The sequence below is a fragment of the Crocodylus siamensis genome, chromosome 1 (genome assembly GCF_052110815.1).
Source record: "Crocodylus siamensis isolate JL-2025a chromosome 1, ASM5211081v1, whole genome shotgun sequence".
Classification (NCBI taxonomy): Eukaryota; Metazoa; Chordata; order Crocodylia; family Crocodylidae; genus Crocodylus; species Crocodylus siamensis.
Genome location: NC_143395.1, coordinates 301,797,618 through 301,814,177, shown reverse-complemented (window position 1 = coordinate 301,814,177; position 16,560 = coordinate 301,797,618). Strand labels below are relative to the sequence as shown.

Below are 16,560 nucleotides of genomic sequence, written 5' to 3'. Positions count from 1 at the left end.
TTGACCACAAGATGAACATGAGCTTTCAGTGCGATGCTGCGGCTACTAAAGCGACCAAAATGCTGACTTGCATCCATAGATGCTTCTCAAGCAAATCCTGGGAAATCATTCTCTCCTTGTACTTGGCCTTGGTGAGGCCACAGCTGGAGTACTGTGTCCAGTTTTGGGCTCCACAATTCAAAAAGGATGTGGAGAAGCTTGAGAGAGTCCAGAGAAGAGCCACGCGCATGATCAGAGGTCAGGAAAACAGACCTTACGACGACAGGCTGAGAGCCATGGGGCTCTTTAGCCTGGAAAAGCGTAGGCTCAGGGGTGATCTGATGGCCACCTATAAGTTTATCGGGGTGACCACCAGGATCTGGGGGAACATTTGTTCACCAGAGCACCCCAAGGGATGACAAGGTCGATCAGTCATAAACTACTACAAGACCGTTTCAGGCTGGACATAAGGAAAAGTTTTTTTACTGTCCAAGCCCCCAAGGTCTGGAACAGTCTGCCAGCGGAGGTGGTTCAAGCACCTACATTGAACACCTTCAAGAGCAAATTGGATGCTTATCTTGCTGGGATCTTATGACCCCAGCTGACTTCCTGCCCTTTGGGCGGGGGGCTGGACTCGATGATCTTCCGAGGTTCCCTTCCAGCCCTAATGTCTATGAAATCTATGAAATCTCTACTTCAGAAATATAACTCAGCTACAGTATGTCAAGTCCAACTTTCAGCTTTTTACTCATATTCAGCTGGAGAGAACATAACTAGGCCCTTATTGGCAAGGGAACCAATACAGTTTAGAGCTCCTGCTGGGCTGCTCTATGCTGTGATACTGGTTTGAGGGTTTCTGTAACAGTAGAGCTCTGATATGTTTTCTTTTTGCCTCCCAACATAGAGCAAATTCCTTTGCCCCACCCAAGGTATGCATTACACTGGAAGACAAGAAACACCAACTCTAGGCTTCCACCTGCAACAACTGCACCCACAGACAGTTCCCCTCTAAAAAGGGAATTACCCAGAAGACAAATGCCATATTACCCAGAAGGCACAGGCCATATTTGAACTGCCTATAGAACCGCACCCATTATCTTCTTTTTCACTTGTGTATTGCAATAACCAAAAACCATCAGTAAAATATTTGTAGATTGTGAGTTATGCTTAACTTTAGCAGTAACGCTTTCTTAAATGTAAAATATGTATCTATATACATAACCAGTACAAATCAAGAGCGATGCAGTCAAGAGATGCTACAAACATTGTTCACCCTTTTAATTTTTAAGTAAATATTTTTAGATGCATTTCCTCAGTAAAGTTTTAGTTTGGAAGGGTGGAAGGCTAATCTTTCCCCTCCACAGGACAGATTGAAGTGTTGTACAGCAGTAGCTCAAACTTCTACATATCACTTTATCAATGTAATGCTGACATCTCTATTACATAGGGCAAATCTAGTGCAGCCTCCATAGTTACTCCTTCCTTGGGCACTCTGGGTATTGAACTGAGATTTACCAATTCAATTTATACAAGCTACCGAGATACAGAGCAGATGAGGATAATGATCAGATGCAACTTATTTGTCCTAAAATTGAACTACTAACTTGGAAGGATCCAAAGCCTCTCTCAGAAACTCCTTATCATTTCATTTTCTAAGTGTGATGAGCTTCATTTGTATAACACATAGTCATCTTGCTATAACTTTTCTTCTTACTGTACACTGACACGACATCTCATATCCATGGCATTCTTCTTAGTCAAGGTCTTAGTATATTCCAACACCCTGTCTCTCTTCTCCCATACTGTGTCCTCAATAAAAATACTATATTTTCATTATCAACTAATAGTCATCATGAAAAGACAATGCCAGCTAAAGTTATTGTTAAATGCATTATGGCTTTAAGTCTAATATACAGCAGCTAAGTATTCTTGACCATGGGAATTCAGGTAATTGTTGGGCAAATCATTAGCAAAAAGAAGGATGAGTGAGTGAGTGGGGCATGAGCACCAGGTGCTGCCTGAAAGTGCAGGGGACACCAGAACTGAGTGGGGAGTACCTCACCCTGCTGTCTCCTGCCCCCTTCCTCCTGAACTCCAGCAGCAGAGAGGTGGGGTAGGTAAGAGGGAGGGAGTGAGTGAGCAAGCGAGCAAATTTACTCACTCGGGTGCACATTGGTAGCAAAAAAATGAGGTGACATCTCTTAGTGGGGAACCTCTAGCTGGTGCTGCTTTGCTGCCAGAACTTCTGGAGCCAGAGCCCTGTAAGGAAGGTTCAAGCAATGGGGAGGAGGAGTAGGAGGAGATGGAGAGACTTCCAGGGAGCATCATTACCAGTTATGCCTCTAGGAAAAATGTTGCTATAGTTATACTGGTCTGTTCTCTCTCATTTGTGCCTCAACTATCGTTTAGACATACTGTACAGTATCAAGTCAACTTAAACATTATGAATGCAATAATGATGGGATAATGGAGTAAAACTGTCCCCAAAGTGGCATAAATCTGTTCTCGTGCAAGTAATAACAGGGTTAAGAACCCACTCCCAGGACTGACCACTTAGTGAGAAAAGATGTTTTAACACAGATTTTCATGTCAAGGGTGCAACAATCTGCTTGGCATGCAAAATAACATGCTGCTAGTAATCACTTGTATATCACAAGCAATAAGACAGACTGCTTTAAGCCTTTCTTTTTGAGAAAATAAACTTAGGGCAGCACAAAGCATGCACTTCCTACAGTGCAAAGCACACTGAAATGGAGCAGGAATGTAATTCCAAGGGGCTACCAGGAGCTCCTTTAGGCAGGTTTTACTGACTCAGTTGAAATCCTGGCCCCATCAAATGACAGTCAGGATTTTACCCCTGATCATTCTGTACTAAGATCAGGATCCATCTTTTTAAAAGAAACAGCTCTGTTAAAAACAATCCATTGAATTAAATTGCCTGACAAGTCTAAAATCCTTATAGGATAACTTTACCATAGTAACACTCTTCCCTGAATTTTAATCTATTTTGTGACTAAAATAAAATACTGAAGAGCTTGAAGAATCCCACAGAGAATAAGAAAATGATACTGTACATAGACGGATATCTTAACTAGAGAAAGAAAAAGAGAGAGAGGATTTATTTTGATAAAGCAGCCAAAAAGTTCAACTCTAGAGCATCCCCACAAGCCTGTGTTCTTAATTGGTCTCCCCATGCTACTTAATTTTTCACAAAATCCAGATGTTGATTAATGTACCTGCAGGGTCATAGACAATGTAACTAATCAACTCAACTTGGCTCACAGGTAGATAAACCAGAAGAAAAGCAAAACTATAACTGAAGGATATAGTTCTGACGTGCGAACAGGACCTATACCTTGTGCAGGAGGTACTCGTCCCCACTAGGGGAAACGCCATGCTGGATCTGGTGTTAGCCTCTGGGGATGACCTGGTGGGGGAGGTGCTAGTACAAGGGAGGCTAGGGGACAGTGATCATGAAATGATACAGTTTGCTATTCAGAGAATGGTGGGGAGGGTAACTAGCACAGTGCAAATGCTTGACTTTAGGAAAGCCAACTTCAATGTGCTCAGGGCAGTAGTCAGGGAGGCACTTGGAGCCCAGGGGGTAGCTAGTATGGGGGTCCAGGTGATCCTTCCTCAAGGAGGCCATCCTTGGAGTGCAGCAGGACGCAATTCCTCTGTGTAGGAAGGCAGGAAAAGGGTCCAAGAAACCTTCATGGCTGAGCATGGATATCCAGGCTGACCTGAGGGCAAGGAAAAAAGCATACTGGTGGTGGAAGCGAGGAGCGGGGACAAAGGAGGAGTACACCTCCCTGACCCGAGCTTGTAGGGATTTGGTGAGGAAGGCTAAAGCAGCACTGGAGCTTAGATTACCTTCTGGGTTTAAGGGTAACAAAAAGTCCTTCTTCAAGTATATAGGTAGCAAGAAGAAGTCTCGTGGTAACACTGGACCCCCACGAGGCAGGGCAGGGCAGTTGGTGATGGACATGCGAGAGAAGGCAGAACTCTTCGACAAGTTCTTTGCCTCCGTGTTCCTGTCCGCTGACAATGGGGTGCTCTCAGGTGATAGCGTAGGGAGGCCCGGGAAGGATGCAAGTCCCTCGACTGTTAGTTCAGACCTAGTTAAGGATTACCTGGAGGGCTTAGATGTGTCCAAGTCAGTGGGCCCGGATGACCTTCATCCGCGGGTGCTGAGGGAATCGGCTGGTGTCACTGTGGAGCCATTGGCTGTTCGACGACTCCTGGTGCTTGGGCCAAGTCCCTGAGGACTGGAAAAGGGCCAACGTGGTCCCTATTTTCAAGAAGGGGAGGAAGAAAGAGCCTGGAAACTACAGGCCAGTCAGCCTCACTTCTATACTGGGGAAGGTCTTTGAAAAAATTATCAAGGGCCACATTTGTGAGAGCCCTGCAGGGGAAGTGATGTTGAGGGGTAACCAGCATGGGTTTGTGCCAGGCCGATCCTGCCTGACTAACCTGGTCTCTTTCTATGACCAGGTAACAAAGAGCTTAGATGTGAAGGTGGAAGTCAATGCCATGTTCTTGGACTTCCAGAAGGCCTTTGACACAGTGTCCCACCCAATTCTGGTGGACAAGCTGGGGGACTGTGGCATTGACGAATGCGCGGTCACGTGGGTGGCAAACTGGCTCTCCAGGGGCGCACCCAGAGGGTAGTGGTGGACGGGTCGATGTCAACCTGGGAAAGTGTGGGCAGCGGAGTCCCCCAGGGCTCAGTCCTTGGGCCGATGCTGTTCAACATCTTCATTAGCAACCTGGATGAGGGTGTAGAGAGCACCCTGTTCAAGTTCACTGATGACACCAAGCTGTGGGGTAAAGCGAATACACCGGCAGGCAGGGACTGCATCCAGGCAGACCTAGATAGGTTAGAGAAGTGGGCGGATCTGAACAGGATGCGGTTCAACAAGGACAAGTGCAGGGTGCTGCACCTGGGGAGAGGGAACCAGCATTATGGTTATAGGTTAGGGGCTGACCCTCTCAGCAGCACAGAGGCAGAGAGGGATCTTGGAGTCAGGATTGACTCCAGGATGAATATGAGTCGCCAATGCGACGAAGCAATAGGCAGAGCCAACTGCACCCTGTCATGTATCAACAGGGGCATCACTAACAGGTCCAGACAGGTCTTGCTCCCCCTCTATGCAGCTGGAGTACTGTGTCCAGTTCTGGGCGCCGCACTTCAAGAGGGACGTGGAGAACCTGGAGAGGGTCCAGAGGAGGGCCACTCATATGGTTGAGGGCCTCTGTGGCCAGCCCTATGAGGAGAGGCTGAGGGACCTGAATATCTTCAGTCTCTGCAAGAGGAGACTGAGGGGGGATCTTGTGGCTGCCTATGACTTTATCAGGGGCCACCAGCAGGGACTCGGGGAAAGTCTCTTCACCAGGGCCCCCCTTGGGTCACCAGGAACAACGGCCACAAGCTGAGGGAGGATAGGTTTAGGTTAGATATTAGGAAGAACTACTTCACGGTAAGGGTGGCCAGAGCCTGGAATAGGCTTCCCAGAGAGGTGGTGCTCTCACCTTCCCTGGAGATCTTCAAGAGGAGACTGGATAGGCACCTGGCTGGGGTCTTATGACCCCTGCCACCCTCAGTGCTCATTGCTGCCCATGGCGGGGGGGTCAGACTTGATGATCTGTCTAGGTATCTTCCGACCCATTGATTCTATGATTCTAAGGCTACTCGCATGGGAATTTCATTAACTACTGACAGGGGCAGATCCAGAGAAGATGCAGTTGTACAGTTGCATCCTCTCTCAGACCATGCCATGAGAGCAGCAATCATGGCCTTTCTTTTAAGTGCCCAAAACCAGTAAGACTCCTACCCCTTACTTCACCTTTGTGTCCAGCGGTACCTCCCCTCTACTCTTTCATCCCCCTGCTTTCCTACTCACTGCTGTCCCCAGCAGACTCAGGGCTGGGAGAGTTCCAGAGCCACTCCTGCCCCACTCCAGCTGGGCTGCATGGGCAGCCAGTCTCAGCAAGGGACAAGGCAGTGACAGGCAGTCCCCACTCACTAAGCCTGCTTCTGGCCTGGCAGGGAACACCTGATAGGATCAGGGAGAGTGGAGGAACCTGCCCACTGCCACCACTGCTGCTCCTGTCCCCAGCTGACCCAAGATCCCCATGCAGTTCAGCTGGAGCGGGACATGCATGGCTGTGGAGCTCCCCCTGGGCCTGGGTCAGCCAGAGGCAGATGGGTGGGGAAGGCAGGGAAAGGATGGGGAGAAGCAGGGCAGCTCAGCACAGAGGAGAAGAGAGGAGGTGCTAACAGGAGAGTAGGTCAGGGTTCTTACCTGATTTGGGGACTTCTGATAAGTAGGAGTTGTGGTAGTGCCAGCCCTGCAGCTCCAGTCACTGCTTCCACACCTCCCCTTTTACAAAATCTTGGATATGCCCCTACTGACAAGTGCTTTTTTAAGTCCTCTTCTTATTTCAGCCAACCCTTAAACAAGAAATCCTTTCAAATTCATATTCTAATTTTTAAAAAATATATATTTGAAAATACATAGCCAACCCTGTCCAACTTTGTAAATGATACCAAATTATGGCAAAGTTAACACACCAGAGGGTAGGGAATGGATCCAGGTGGCTCTGGACAGGCTGGAAAAATGGGCAGAACAAAATAGGATGCAGTTCAACAAAGACAAGTGCAAAGTGCTGCACCTGGGCAAAAAGAACCACCAACACACTCACGGGCTGGGGGATGACCTTCTCAGCAGCACAGAAGTGGAAAGGGATTTGGAGTCATAGTTGACTCCAAGATGAACATGAGTTGTCAGTGTGACAAAGTGATCAACAAGGCTAACCGTACTTTATCATGTGTTAGCAGATGTATGATGAATAGGTCTAGGGAGGTGATGCTTCCCTTCTATGTGACACTGGTCAGGCCGTAGTTGGAGTACTGCGTCCAGTTTTGGGCACCACACTTCAAGAGGGATGCAGAGAATCTTGAGTGGGTTCAGAGGAGAGATACTTGTATAGTCAGAGGCCTGCAGGCAAGGCCCTACAAGGAGAGACTGAGGGACCTAAATTGCTTTAGCCTTCGCAAGAGAAGGCTGACAGGTGATCTTGTGGCTCCCTATAAATTCATCAGGGGAGGGCAGCGGGGATGAGGACATTCTCTATTTTCTAGGGCACCCCCTGGAGCAACGTGGAACAATGGCCACAAATTAACAGAGAGCAGATTTAGGTTGGACATAAAAAGAACTTCTCCATAGTAAGGGTTGCCAGAATCTGGAATGGGCTTCCAAGGGAGGTGGTGCTCTCTCCTAACCCGGGGGTCTTCCAGAGGAGACTGGACAAGCACCTAGCTGGGGTCATCTGACCCCAGCACTCTTTCCTGCCTGGGGCAGGGGGCCAGACCCAGTGACCTACTGAGGTCCCTTCCGACCCTAACATCTATGAATCTATGAACCCCAAATCCATTTTGTATAGACATATAATACTGACATCATAGTCACACAGTGAAGCAATTTATTTACAAACAATTGTATTAACATAAGTTTATCTCCTTTTTCTTTTCTCTACTTACCTGTGAATAGTCTGATATAAATGAATTGATTATTTGAAGGCTACTTTATGAAAACATAGTCCACAGCTACATGAAACATACCTGTGCTGTGTCACCTGTCCACTTACATCACAGGATGTTATTTCTACTGGATGACCTTCAATCCCCAGTTTTTTTTTCAAGATGGCTACTGAATACCTTTTGACAGGAATACTCAGGTGAATACAGATATGCATGAATATTTACAGTGCTTCATTTTTTCTGCATAGCCTAATGTATAAAAAAATTATCCTTATGAAAGTTGGAGTTTGGAGAAAGCAAGTAAACAGGAAAGTAAATAGCTTCAGCATTTTTATTTAAATGAACGTCCAAAATGGCCATAAACTCAACTCAACTTGTAAATAAAATATTCATTAATGAGCCATTATGATTAACATGTGTACTAGTAGTTATTATTTATACTACAGCAGTGCCCAAGAACCTTAATAAAACTTGGGACCCTCTTTGTCAGTCAATATACATACTCATAGGAAGACAGAGTCTCTGTTTTGAAGTGCTTACAATCTGAGGGTATATACAGCTGTTACGGGTAGATCAACCTAAGCAGGGTTAAATTTCTAAATTGATTTAAAGCTAAATCAGGCATAAAATGACATGCCCAATATAAGTTAGTTCACCCAAGTAAGTGTACTAACTTAGATCAAGATCAAGATAACCCAGTTTTGTGAACACTGAATGCATTTGTAGTATAGCCCCAGGGCTCGGAAAGCCCAGTCACATACCTCAGCTTCAGAGCTGAGCTCCCCGCACTCCTCCCAACACTGCCTGGGCTATTTTAAGCCCCCTAACTGGGCACCCCTCCCCCATGGATCCACCCACCCCACGGAACCCCCCCAGGGACCCACCAGCCCCACCCCAGTCCTACCAACCCCTCCTTCCACCCTGAGTTACTTACACCAGTTTCTCTGCGTGGCTCCCAGAAGTGGCAAATGGCTGTACACACCACTCCATGGGCAGCAAACTGCTGCATGGACCCACTTCTGGTCCAGGTGTCAGCTTAAAGTAAAGTAAGCCTCCTACACCAAGACCAGATGCAGTAAACATTTTTTTTGCACCCTATGGTCTTAGTCTTTTATGTAGTACTTACATTTTCATGTAACTGCAATTTTTGGCATTTATACATAGTTTGGATTTTATTTACCCTTTTGTAGCTACCCTTGCCCTGAGCTTCTCTAGTGGGCATACTCAATTATTTTCACTCTGATCCCATAGGCATCTGGGTGAAAAAAGAAACATCCAGCCACACACAACACTGACATCTTAGTTGCAAATATTTGGAGGAGGAGGAGGTGGTCATTCTGCCTCTTAGCCTCATGGTTAGGGCACTTGCTCTTGGAGGGGAAACCCATATACTATGTGTTGCTGGTAGGTGCTGTAAGGCTTCATCCCCTTTCTGGTTGGTGCCTTCCTCCTTTCATAGTTTCATAGTTTCATAGTAGCTAGAGTCGGAAGGGACCTAGGTAGATCATCTAGTCCGACCCCCTGCCTTGGCAGGAAAGAGCACCGGGGTCAGACGACCCCGGCAAGGTGCTCATCTAACTTCCTTTTAAAAATCCCCAGGCTAGGAGCCTGCACCACTTCCCCTGGAAGCTGGTTCCAGGCCCTAGCCGCCCTGACTGTGAAGTAGCGCCTCCTAATATCTAATCTAAACTTACCCTCCGCCAGCTTGTGACCGTTATTCCTGGTCACTCCTGGCAGCGCACGGGGGAACAGGGACTCCCCCAATACCTGCTGATCCCCCCTGACCAGTTTGTAGCAGGCCACAAGGTCCCCCCTTAACCTTCTCTTGTGGAGGCTAAACAGGTTCAGGTCCCGTAGCCTCTCCTCATAAGGCTTGCCCTGCTGACCCCTGATCATACGAGTGGCCCTCCTCTGAACTCTTTCCATATCGTCCACGTCCCTCTTGAAGTGTGGCGCCCAGAACTGGACGCAGTACTCCAGCTGCGGCCTGACCAGTGCCGCATAGAGGGGGAGGATCACCTCCCTGGACCTGCTCGAGATGCATCTGTGGATGCATGACAGGGTACGGTTGGCCTTCTTGACTGCCTCCCCACACTGCCGGCCCATGTTCATCGTGGAGTCAATGACGACTCCAAGATCCTTTTCCGTCTCCGTGCTGGCAAGAGGGGAGTTCCCCAACCTGTAAGTGTGGTGCCGGTTCTTCCTCCCCATGTGCAACACCTTGCACTTATCAGTGTTAAACCCCATCCTATTCTCATCCGCCCACCGTTGCAACCTGTCAAGGTCAGCTTGTAGCCTATTGCACCCTTCTAGTGCACCCACATCCCCCCACATCTTAGTGTCATCAGCAAACTTGAACAGGGTGCTTTCTACCCCCTCATCCAAGTCACTGATGAAGATGTTGAACAGTGCGGGCCCGAGGACCGAGCCCTGCGGAACCCCACTGCCCACGTCCTTCCAGGTCGAGAAGAACCCATCCACTACCACCCTCTGGGTGCGGCCCTCCAACCAGTTGGCGACCCATTTGACCGTGTGGGCATCGACACCACAGTCTCCCAGCTTTTTGATGAGGACAGGGTGAGAGACAGTGTCGAAAGCCTTCCGGAAGTCCAGAAAGACTACATCCACAGCAACCCCTGCGTCTAATGATTTGGTGACCTGATCGTAAAAGGCCACCAGGTTGGTCTGACAAGACCTGCCACTGATGAACCCATGTTGGTTGCCCCTGAGCATGCATTCCCCCGCAAGGCCCTCCTGGATGTGTGCCAGGATAATTTTTTCAAAGAGCTTACCCAGGATTGAGGTAAGACTAACTGGCCTGTAATTTCCCGGGTCCTCTTTTTTTCCCTTTTTGAAGATAGGACCACATTGGCCCTCTTCCAGTCCTCCGGCACCTCGCCAGAGCACCACGAGTGCTCATAGAGCCGCGCCGGGGTCCCGCAATGACCTCGGCCAGTTCCTGTAGAACCCTAGGGTGAAGATCGTCCGGACCAGCGGACTTGAACACGTCCAGCCTCTCCAGAAGTACCCTAACTAACTCCTCGCTAACCCCAGGCCCAGGCGTGTTTCTCCCGGGGCCCGAGGGGGGCCCAGCAGGGAGGTGGCTGAACTGGTCCCTACTTAGGAAGACAGAGGCAAAGAAATCGTTAAATATGTTAGCTTTATCGTCTGGCGTGATGACTAAGTTGCCCATCGTGTCCTGCAGGGGCCCCACATTACCCGGGACCCTCTTTTTACCCCCTATGTATTTGAAGAAGGACTTCTTATTGTCCTTAATCTGGGAAGCTAGTCCTATCTCCATCTCTGCCTTGGCCCTCCTGACTGCCCCCCTACATCCTCGGGCGACTGTAACATAGTCCTTCTTGGTGATGACCCCATCTCTCCATTGGGTATATGCCTCCCTTTTAGCAAGGAGACATTCCCGGATGCTCTTAGTGAGCCATGGGGGTTTATGTGCCCTCCTGCTCCCTTTGACCCTTGTTGGGATTACCTTCCTTTGGGCATGGAGGATCGTCTCCTTAAGGAGCAACCACTCACCTTCGACATCTGATTCCCTTCCCCTCTGGGTCCTCAGCGCTTCCCCAACGATCCTCCTTAGCTTGTTGAAGTCAGCCCTCCTAAAGTCTAGGGCTGTTGCCTTGCTGCAGCCCTTTGCCACCTTACGCTGGATGGTGAATTCCAGCAAGCGATGATCACTGTCTCCCAGGTGGCCCATCACCCGCAGCCCCCTCACCAGGTCATCACCCGTGGCCAGCACCAGGTCCAACAAGGCGTCTCCCCTGGTGGGACTGTGCACCTCCTGGGTTAGATGGAGGTCCTGCACTCTGGCTAAGAACCGACGTGAGCGATCAGACTTGGCTGACTGCTCCTCCCAGCAGATGTCTGGGAAGTTCAGGTCCCCCATGATGACCACATCCTTAGCCCTCACTGCCTCTGTGAGCTGACCTAAGAATTCCTGGTCGAGCTCTTCTCCCTGGTTGGGAGGTCTATAGTAGACTCCCACCGTTAAGTCTCTCTCCCCTGGACTGCCTTTTACTCTAACCCAGAGCACCTCAGAGTGCCCCCCCTCTATCCCCTTGCTAATTAACGAGGAAGTATATTCCTCCTTGATGTAGAGTGCTACTCCTCCACCTTTCCTTCCTATCCTGTCCCTCCTGTACAGCCTATAGCCCTTGACACTCACCGCCCAGTCATGCGATGAGTCCCACCACGTTTCTGTGATCCCTACTATGTCAGGGCTGGTGACAGCTAGGAGGAGGGCGAGTTCCTCCTGCTTCTTCCCCATACTTCGAGCATTCGTGTAGAGGCATTTGAGGCCTCCAACGGTTGTGCCCACTGACCCCCTAGTCTTAGCAATGCCCCGTCCCCCAATGTCAGGTGAGACTGCACTTTGGGGGCCACCTAGATATTTCCGAGTGCTGCCCCTACTCGCCTGCCACAACTTTGATGTTTATAGATGGGGAGACAGTTCCCTGTCGGTGGTGCCAGAGGGGTTGTAACCCTGGTCTTCCTTCGTGGGGCTCCGAACCTCCCCTTTACCCCACCCTTACCATATCCACAGCCTGGGATGTCCCAGTTCCCCATAATCTTCCCCAGCATGATATCTTCTCACCCAAGAGGACCACCATGATTGGGGTCAGGTCTGCTCAGCCATCAATCTCTCCCAAATCGATTCCTGGTTTTCAGCCCAACCTTTGGACAACTAAACATACCCCAGTCCGGGGTTAACAATAACTTAGAAAAAAGGCTTAACTCAAAGAGATGTTCAGCATCCATTGATGGAGTGCCTGGGACTCTGGCCTCAGGACCCTTCTGCCTCCCTGAGATGAGAGAAGGAGTTTTGCCCATCTCTCTGAGTATTCTTCCTGGGTACCAGCAGGCTAGGAGTTAATCACTCCTAATCCCACCACCTGGCAGGACTTGCCCCTCCTCTGCTGGGCTCTGGGCCAGTTGCTCCCTGTTCTTCGCCAGGCTGCCCACATGGTTCTGCCATCACTCACCACCCTTCCCCATCATGATACCTGGTCCCTCCAGAGCAGCCTGAACTTCGCCCTTGATGGTGAGGATGCTGTCCTCCTCCCCGATGTGACCCTCTGGCAGGTTTCAGCTCCTGGGGTTTTCTCCACCGGGTCTCCTCGGCTGCCACTGGGGCTTCTCACTGTGTACCCCACTCCACCGGTTGTAACAGGATCTGTCACCTGTGTCTCCCTGCCAGCAGCTGGTCTTCCTCTGCCGGCATTCTCCTCTCCACCGATGTTCTACTCTCCTCTGCCTGGCCCTGCCATCCGCCTCTCCCCTCCGGCAGGTGGTCTTCCCCTGCCGGTGTTCTCCCTCTCCTCCTCCTGGCAGCTGGGTCTCTCCCCAGCTGCCTTTTGATCGTCCCATGCTGTCCCTTGGCCCTGCTCCCAGGACTCGCTGATCCACAGGCTCAGGCAGCTGCAGAACTGCCGAGCCTGTGCTGGGTTTTCCCCGCAGCTGCTGCTTGTTCTGGACCCTGCCGTGAGTATCGGTGTTTGTCGGGCAGGGTCTCAGGATATGCTGGGAGGGGGGCTTCTGCCTCCCCTCTTACACTGTGCCTCATAGAATCATAGAAAATTAGGGTTGGACGGGAACTCAGGAGGTCATTTCATCCAACCCCCAGTGTTCACAAAGCAGGACCATCCTCAACTAGGTCATCACAGCCAAGGTAGAGTGAAACAATAAGGTGGATGTTGCCTTGGAAAGGACAGTGCTCTCAGTTCTGCTCTGCTCCCCCAATGACTTATGCATCTTGTATTTCATATACATTGGATACAATGGATAAATAGCAATGGGATACTTTTGGCCTCTTTTCAATCTAAAATCAACCAAAGGATTTGTATGACTTTAGTGACACCAAATACGGCTGAAATCTATGTAAACTGTTTTCAAGAATCTGCAAAGACTCCAAATAATATTGAAATTACTTTGCTACAACACTGCCAGTACAGGTCATAGTCCAGATGAACGTTGACCTCTTTGGACAGGACAATGGATAGCAGAACTATAGAAGTACAGCTTTGTTCAGGTAACTATTCTCTTTGCCGTTAGCTATATTGTCTGTAGCAAGTCATGTCTACCACAGTATGACAGTGTCCCTTGTGTTCAGCCTTGGTATAAGAAATGCTTTCCTTAAAGTTTCTTCTTGAAGAAATATTTGTCCTTGAACCACAGGTCACTAGATTAGTCCATCCCTTGCTGTCAAAAAGAAACAAAACTATATATATTTACTTTGGGTTTGATCTCTTTGCACACATTTTATTTTATACATAATATGTAATGTTTGCTAACAGCTACTTTGTCCAGGCATTAGAAGTGGCTGGGGAGAATCCTAATCAAAAGCATAGTTGATGTGAAATAGTTGAATGAAAAGAGCACTCAGATTAAACAGCCTCTTGAGTGGAGACTTTTGAGTGATAATTGACTTATATGCAAAGCTTTCCTGCCAGCATTGTCTGGTTCTGTTTCTCTGGTTTTTACTTTTGCTTTTGAGTTTAACCTGAGTTTCAGAAGAAAAGTTTCATGTGGCTAAATCATGAGACATGAAAGGGCGTTCCACCCAATCTCATAATTGCACATCCAAAAAGATCTTTCATTTCTCCAGATAGGATCAAAGAGCCAAAAACTTAATCCTCTCTTACTAAAGCTGGCAAGACTGTGCAAAATGGAAACAAAAACTCCTTCCTTCTGTAGAAATATAAACATCTGAAATCCCTTAATTGGCTTAAAATATTTCTTGTCAAAGGTTCTCTAAGACATCTATAGCTGACCTACTTCCTTCCCCATTGCTGTTGGGAAGGAATACTTATTAATACTTACTCCTCTTGCAGTCACTAGATAGGTATACTACTGCTGTGCTACTGTGTCAAAGGACAAACAATGCTTTTCAAACCCATATTCCCAGTGTTGGAAAAAAGCAAAAGAGAGAAGTGAGAGTTATCAAAGCAGAGTTAACATTTCCCTAACACTAACGGACACATTTCTCAAAGGAGCTCAGGGCCAAATTTTTCGTGTGCTTAGCACCCACAATTGGAGACAGATTTTCAAAAGGAGTCACCTCTCAGTTAGAGACCGAAATAAAGGCCATGATGAAATATCAGTCCTGTGGAAAGTAACTGAAGGTTTGCCATTGAACATATCTTTACAAGAGATCAGTATGCAGTGCATTCAGTTCCATGCTTCCAAGTTTCAAGCACAAACTGGAAGCCATCAACATAAATCTCTAACCTCATATCTACATTACAGATTTTTTCAAGTATACCTTTGTCGGTGAGAAATGCAAGGAAGTGCAGTTTCTGACTGACTTAACTATGTCATCAAAAGCCCTTAGTATAGACATAGTTATAGCAGCAAACCTATGCTTTTACCAATGCAGAATGCATCCACACTGAGAACACTTTACCAGTACAGCATATCAAAAATGCTGTTCTGGCAAAGTGCTTCCACTATAGACCTGGCTTAAATCTGCAGAATTGTTTGTACTAGGATCCATATGAGCCTTTACAAACACATTAACTCCCTCAAGCTAACTGGCAATTAATTTGACTTGATGTAAAACAAGTATCATGCAGATATAGCCTTCAGCTTGCCTTTTGAATCATACTAGAAGCTGATTCAAATTGTTGATTTAATAGTACCAAATAAGCTGATTTAATAGCAGTGTAACTATTACACCTCCTTTTAAAACAAAACAAACATATTCTTTTAACTTGGTATTCCTGTTTAAACCTTTAAATTACAGTTGCACTCATTCAGTGCAATAGCACAAAAGACTGCCTTTAAATGTAACATGATGAATCTATTAAAGTATATTACTTATATAGTGTCCATACAACAAACAACAGGAGAAAAAAATCCAATTTGATGTATGTAAACTGATTTTTTTTATTCTTTCCCTGTTGGTTATCTACAAATGAAAAAAAAAAGATTTAGAAATGAACAATTTTGTTACAGTAGATGCTTTGATATTCTTTAGTGGCTACTCAGTTTTTCAGCTTTAATAGTTTTAGACGTTGTATTAGTTCCTGTGCATGTACACACACACACACACACACACACACACACACACACACACACAATGAAACATTAGATTTCTTTGAGCAAGGAAGATAACTGAAGGCTCAGCTGTTTTGCTACAACACCCTGCAGTGGTTGCCTGGGAAGTACTAAGGCATTGTAGTAATTTTTCTCCTGGTAGTATCTAAAGAAGCTCAATATGTTTTTGACATTCTTCCCATTCCTTCAGAAAACAAATATTTTATCAGTTTACCTTTAAAATAATATGCTTCCTGTCTCCTTTCCAAATGCCTGGCCAGAAGAAGTGACCTTTTCTGCCACAGAACAAGTTTCTCTTTATTTAAGCACTTCTTGACTTCTGAAAGTTGGGCAAGAAGTGATCAGGATTCCAGAGGCTGGAGCCACCAGACTGGTGGTGAAGTAATGTATGAAAGGCACATTTATTCTATTCCTCATGAATCCCAGCCCCTTAGCTGCAAACTTCCACTAAACAGCCTGTGGATAAAGTGTGGAGAATCACATTTCTGCTTAATCAGGATGACTGCCTAGAAAAGGATGATTGCTAGCAGATGTACTCATGTTCTCATGTAAAAAGAATTTGGTCTTGCCTACATGATGAGCAACAGATTTTGGACAATACTTTCACGTTTCTTAATTTCCTGCAGGTTTTGGAAGCAGAAAAAAAACCTGATTCTGAATACACAGCATTTCTCAGGTGCCTACTGACCTCAGTAGGAAGGGGCTCGACTTGTGTCAATGCAGAGCATTGTTATCTTTACTGTATGCAGCAGAGACATAACAGGACAGTTCGGCATCCTGGGCCGAGGCTCTGCTTGGGGTAACACTGGCTGCTGCAGTGCTGATTGTGGCAGTATGGCCAGCCACCAGCCTCAGCAGCAGCCATTTTTGTGCCTCTCCCATTACACTACTGCTTTATGACAGGGGTTCAATCTTGCTAGTATTGTCACCTCTCCCCAGGGCACTAAGAATTTGCAAGACCACAG

General features: G+C 47.4%; 1 protein-coding gene across 1 annotated transcript in view; it reads right to left on the bottom strand.

Moving 5' to 3' along the window:
- ECRG4 (ECRG4 augurin precursor) overlaps positions 1-16,018 on the bottom strand; it is a 40,369-nt gene extending 24,351 nt beyond the window's left edge. The window contains exon 1 of the mRNA XM_090021156.1: positions 15,810-16,018. The gene's annotated coding sequence lies outside the window, so the exon portion shown is untranslated. The remainder of the gene's footprint in view (positions 1-15,809) is intronic.
- Positions 16,019-16,560: the final 542 nt, after the last annotated feature.